Below are 6,022 nucleotides of genomic sequence, written 5' to 3'. Positions count from 1 at the left end.
GTAAAGGGTTGAGTGCCGTAGGGCGGCTCCGCTCGTTTATATTTTTAAACCGATTATATAAGCAAAGCTCTCGTGTATCTTCTGCGTGCTGAAAGACCTTAAGAACGATAATTACAATATCGTAAAAAGCAACGTTAAAATAAAAATGATATATTTTTATCGAGGTGAGTGAGTTTATCAATCGAGTGTATTTTTACTTGGAGAAAAGAAATAAAAAGTGATTGACTATGGATATGCATGTTCATAGAAGAGAGTTTGGTTAAAAAGTCTGGGTGGTTCTGGATTAACAAGCTTGTCTTCGGAAAACGATTGGAAGTAAATTCGATTAGTTTTTCTCAACGAACGAATCTTTCTTGTCTCGTATCATTTGGTTTGTTAAAATTGCAGGAAGTAATCTGTTGCTCGGGTATATTCCAAGAGAATATAATTAGAAGTAATTTGCAAGTCTTTTTTGCTGTTTCGTATCTTTTTCATCGTGAAATTAATTAAAAATAAATATATATATATATATCAATATAATTTCATTTTTAAATATACTTTCAAATGAGATTGTATTCTCAGTGTTTTATCAGAGCCTGTAGTTATGCAACCCTTTATACATCTTTGCAGTGATCCTAAGTATTTTGATACCACCTAGATAGATCATTAAACTCATTTAAAACAAGATGTCCCTGACGAAAGGTAATAAGAACGTGTTCGAAGAAAGTACCTGTATAGGTATACACATAAAATTTTATATTTTTATCATAAAAATTAATCGGATTATCTCCAAGATAACGTACGTACGATCTGAAAGAAAAATGTTTTCTACCCCACGCATAACGTGACATGGAGATTAAAAAATATGGGTTATTAAGGATGGAAAAAAAAGCATCGAAAAGAATTTCTCATTTTGGCATATCACCATGAAATAACGTTCCTATGCGCTTGGTTACGACAGATGGCAATTTACTCTTCCCCTTGGTCCATTACAGCCATATTAATAATCAATCTGCTTGCAACCTTGTATCTTCCTTCCGGCTAAATCATATTTGTTAAGGGAATAAACTAGTAGAAGTGAGACTTGAATTAAAACACGACTTTACGTGTAACTCATCCGGATGATTGATTTTAACGAGCTTATTCAATTTAACCAATTCGTTCAATTAATTTTTCTAATCGTTACGATTATCATTAATGGTATTATCTTTAAAGAGATATATTTATAATTTTTTGTATTTATCTATATATCGATTTATTTCACGTTTAATTCTTTTTCCATCTTCGCGATATAAAGTTCTCTATTTTTCAATTTCGTTATGGATTTATTGAATTGATAATGATTTTTACTTAACAATATCAATCTTTTCTCTTTAAAAGCTACAATACGCAGTTAATGGAATTGAATCGCTATTACTTTTTTTCTTCTTCTTTTTCCCGGGGTTCGAATCAGTACTCAATATCTTTTCGAGTTATTTCAATTATCGTCGTGATCTTGAACGGTTTCAACATTGATCCTAATTTTTCCTTTTTCTTCTACTTTCCTAAGCTATATTCGTTTCAACGAAAGAAAAAGAAAGATAATAGAAAGAGGATACAAAATCGATTGTTCTATCAATAATTGTCTGTCGTATCTACTGTCAAAGATTCTGTTATTTGATTTTCTCTCTTTCTATCTCTCTCTTTCTCTCTGTCTCTCTGTTCTTCATTATTCATCGATACAATTTGGTAATTACAATGCCACGAAGGCCGTTCTCGAGTAGAACATTGTCGGGAATGCGAGTAATTGGCAGGACTCAGGAATACCGGAAATTCGTCCTACGCAATGCCAATCGTGCCTCTATTCGTGATGTGACGCCTCTCTGTTTCTATCCCACTTACACTTCAATTTATCACATATGTATATTTGATATTTTTTAACTTAAAGTTCGTACATAATTTTTCTACATTTTTTTTAAGATACACGTAAGAAAACTCTGAAACATAGAAAAAAGAGAACTTGAATTAAAAAGAAAATAATCGAAATCGTGAAAATCCTATTTGAAATCTTAATCAATCGTAAAACAATTTTAACTATCTTAAGTGTTTCAGACGAGTCATTTATTATTATTTATTATTATTATTTTTATTATCATTATTATTTCTCTCCACAATTTCTTCGAGCGTAAAAATGGTACTTTTATATAAACGATAATCTTCGAACGACTGGGAAGGATTAAATTTCTTGCAAGGCGAAGCTCTAACTTTACTTTAACAGTAAAAACCGACTCGTAAAAACTATCGAGTTTCAAAAAAGAAAAAACAAAAGGAAAGAAAAGGAAAGGCAAAAATAGAAGCAACAAAACTAAACGGATACCTTAATTTTCCGTATCTTCATTGTGGTTTTCAGAAGCAAAGGTACCACCACCTGAAACTTTCAAAAAGCGTTCGTTGTCAGATATTTTCGAGATTAAAAGTACGTACTACTAGTTTCCGTAGTTACACTTACAATTAAAGATAAAAGACGTACACACACACACACACACACACATACAAATATGAAAAAAAGAAGAAAAAGAAAAAAGAAGTGATGAATGCTATTCGTAGTGTTCACGAGAGCTCGTGCTAATGAAGCTCCAAAAGTAGAAAAGCAATTCGAGTTAACGGACATTGATTTATTACATATACATACATATGTATGTAAACGTATAAATGCGTGTATGTGTGTGTATGTATATGCACATGTATCTCTCGTGTTTAGATAAAAACGATTAAATTCAATGAAGCTACGAGCTTTTCAATACTCTTTACTTAAACAACTAGACTAATTGACTATACCGAACATGAATTAAAAAAAAAAAAGAAAAGGTAAAAGAGAAGAAGAAGATTCCTCAGTCTTTTTTTTCTCGTCGTTACGCTAAAGAAACACGAATCTATTATTTTTTTTCTTTTAAATAAAACTCGAATGTAAAAGTACGTCTCGTTCAAAATGAATAATGGTAGCTACTAATGAATCTAAAAAGAAATAATTTCATCAAATTTTGATCCCAATTAAGAGAACTTCATTTTCAACTATCTACACGTACATTCATACATTGAACTCCTACATACGCATGTAAATTGTACTCGTTAAATTATGTTTAAAAATCCGTAAGAGAATTTTAATTAACGTCCTTTTCCATTCCTACGTTTTTTTCTTTTCTTTTTTTTTTTCATTCGAGCAAATAATTGTGATAAAAAGATAAGATGTGGTGTCAGATGGACGGATGAGGAAAAAATAAAAAAAATAAAAAAGAAAGTAGATGATTGTGAGACGGGTAAGAGATGTGGTAAGTAAACATTTTTCGTTCTGTTTTTCTTCTTCTTCTTTTCTTTCGTCTAATGGACAAACTATTGGTGAAAAATAAGTGTGTCTCTCATATTCCATGGTGTGCGATCTGGCTGATTCGATGGTTCGAAATATACTGAAGGTAGTTTCGGTTTGATCAATAAAACTAACGCGCAGGCGTAGTCCTGAGAGTATGTCTCTTAGTTCCTTGCTAGAATAGCTTCCTCTCTCCTTCTCTCTCTCTCTCTTTCTTTCTTTCTTTTCTTCCCTACCTATATTTTCATCTTGAACAGCTAATGGGTTGATAAGAGCAAAGTCACGACTTAAGGGATATACAATATACACATCTATCTATCTATGTATCATAGAAATACATAATATATATGTGTGCGTGTGTAGGTATGTAAACGTGTTGAGTAGAACGCTTATAAAACGAGTATTACCTCAGGATTATAAAATAAAAATATAATAATATAAAATAAAAAATAATTAAAACAGAAATAACAACCGCAACTACAAAGAGGATTTAATATTTCTGTGCTTGTTTCCTTTCTCGTGGCATTTGTTCATATCTTTTTTTCTTCTTCTTCTTCTTCTTTTATTTTTTAACTTTTTCCATAGTTTCCATTTTGTCACAACTCGCGTTCTTCATCCCCCTCTGTTGTTTTGCAAAGGGTGAGTCTTGACGAAAAGGAAGACAAAGTCAACAAAAGAATTCCTTTCTTCGTTTTTTTTCTCTTTCTCACTCTTCATCCGTCTGTCTATCTCTTTTTCTCTTTTTCCACGATAGAAGACGTTTTACGCATTCTTTGTTTTTCTTTTATTTATCTTCCCTTCCACGAATACGATGAACTTTATCGTAGATGTTTACCCTCTTATTTTTTCTTTTCTTTTTCCTTTCCTTTTAATATCTCTCTCTCTCTCTTTCTCTTTTTTATTTTCCTCTTTTTTTTTTTAATTTCCTCCTCTCAAGATAAGCGGATGGCTTTCAAGATGGTTGTCGTCGTCGTCATCGTCGTGGTTCTTCCCATCGATTTATCGGGATTTGATTTTTTCATGCAAAATTTTATTAAGATGAGCACCGTTTCGAAAATCATGTTAAATAGCTTCTTTTTCTTCTTTTCTTTATTATCCTCTATCCTCGTTCAGTTTGCAAAATTTATTTCTCTTAGCTATAAGGGGTGTACACAGTTTCTAAAATAATATTCAATAGATTTTTTTTTTACGCTTCATCTTCGTAGAATTTATTTTGTGTTAGGTACGACGTGAATATCGTTTCGAAAATGGCAATCAATATTTTTCATCATACATCTTCGTGAAATGTATTTTTGTTGTAGCTATAAGGCGTACACCTTTTCGAAAACAACGTTCAATAATTCTTTTTTTTACGCTTCATCTTCGTTCCATTCAGTCAGTTTGCAAATTTATTTTTCTTTGGCATAACACGAAAACCCGTTCGAACAATATTTGATGTTCAATATCTTTTGTTATTCATCTTCGTGAAATTAATTTTTATCAGCTACGACGTGAACAACGTTTAGAAGATGACGTTCAATATTTTTTGTCATTCATCTTCGCGGAATAAATATTTATTAGGTAAAATGTAAACGTCGTATCGAAAATGACGTTATTTTTGTTTAATTCTTCATTCTCTTTTTCATTTAGTTTGCGAATATATGTTTGTAATCTGCAATTGATGTACGAGATATCCAATATTGTTCACAGGCGTTTACCAAATTCGAAATTCGTTGAAATGCGTATTTGTATTATTTGAAGAATACTTGATTGGAAATCAGCGTTCCTATCTCGTGATGTTCTCTAGCAATTGAATTAGCTTGTTCCCATAGATTGAGCCTGGATGTTCGGTAGCACCCTTGATTAAGCCGACCGAAGGGAACCACCAGAGTTTGACACAATCGCGGTCTACTGGTTAATCAAGCTACAATTCGAGAGAGACCTCTCAAGGGATTTCCTATTAACAAGTAGTACTACTGTCTTCTATTCTATGTCTCTTTAATAATAAACAGAATCTTGCCCAGTCAAATATTCAATGGGTCACCTGTGTCCTCGTGTGTTACGAATTTGTCTTTTTTTTCCAGTTTCAAAAACAAGAGTTTGTACTACGTTGACTGGAATAATAAACGAAAAGAAACTAAAGGAAGAAAAGAAAGAAGAATAAAAGGTAGTCATTATTATTTCATTAAAAAAACTCCGAGTTTTTTTGCAGAGACAACAAATTTTAAAATTCGTTGTTTGATCTAAACTCCCTAGTGATATTGACATTTACTTTTTTTTTCTTTTGTTAGATCTTATTAGAGAGAATACGCGTTATTTTTAACATTGTATATTAAACTTTATTTTAAATGTATGTATGTATGTATACATACCCGTAATTATGCAATTATGTATCACGCATATGGTGCTTGTAGAGAAAATTTACGAGGTTTAGAAAGGTAGTTGGAAATTCATGCATCTTCGGTTAGCAAACAAACGTGAAAGAGCATGTAATTAACGTTTGAAAAGTAAATATGAGTTATTTTATTTATATTTGTATTCTTGTCTGGTTGGAAAGAAAATTGAAAGTTTGATTAATGGCCATGACAACGTTTTTTAAGTTTAATTTTTATATTATATTTTTATAAAGATCAAAGGATTTAATCAAAAGAAGAAGAAGAAGAAGAAGAAGAAGAAAAAGAAAAGATAAGAAAAGAAAAGACGTTTAAACATTTTTCTTTT

The 6,022-nt window shown here is 31.4% G+C and overlaps 1 long non-coding RNA gene across 1 annotated transcript; it reads right to left on the bottom strand.

Annotated features, from left to right (window-relative positions):
* Positions 1–1,291: 1,291 nt before the first annotated feature.
* On the bottom strand, positions 1,292–2,425 carry LOC122524117. The gene is made up of 2 exons (XR_006305462.1): positions 2,336–2,425; positions 1,292–1,955 (listed from the first exon to the last, which is right to left on the bottom strand). It is a non-coding gene; the product is annotated as an uncharacterized LOC122524117 (long non-coding RNA).
* Positions 2,426–6,022: the final 3,597 nt, after the last annotated feature.

The sequence above is a fragment of the Polistes fuscatus genome, unplaced genomic scaffold (genome assembly GCF_010416935.1).
Source record: "Polistes fuscatus isolate 324 unplaced genomic scaffold, CU_Pfus_HIC Scaffold7, whole genome shotgun sequence".
Taxonomy (NCBI): domain Eukaryota; kingdom Metazoa; phylum Arthropoda; class Insecta; order Hymenoptera; family Vespidae; genus Polistes; species Polistes fuscatus.
Note: the sequence above shows the minus strand (reverse complement) of the source record. Positions and strands in the feature narration are given on the sequence as shown.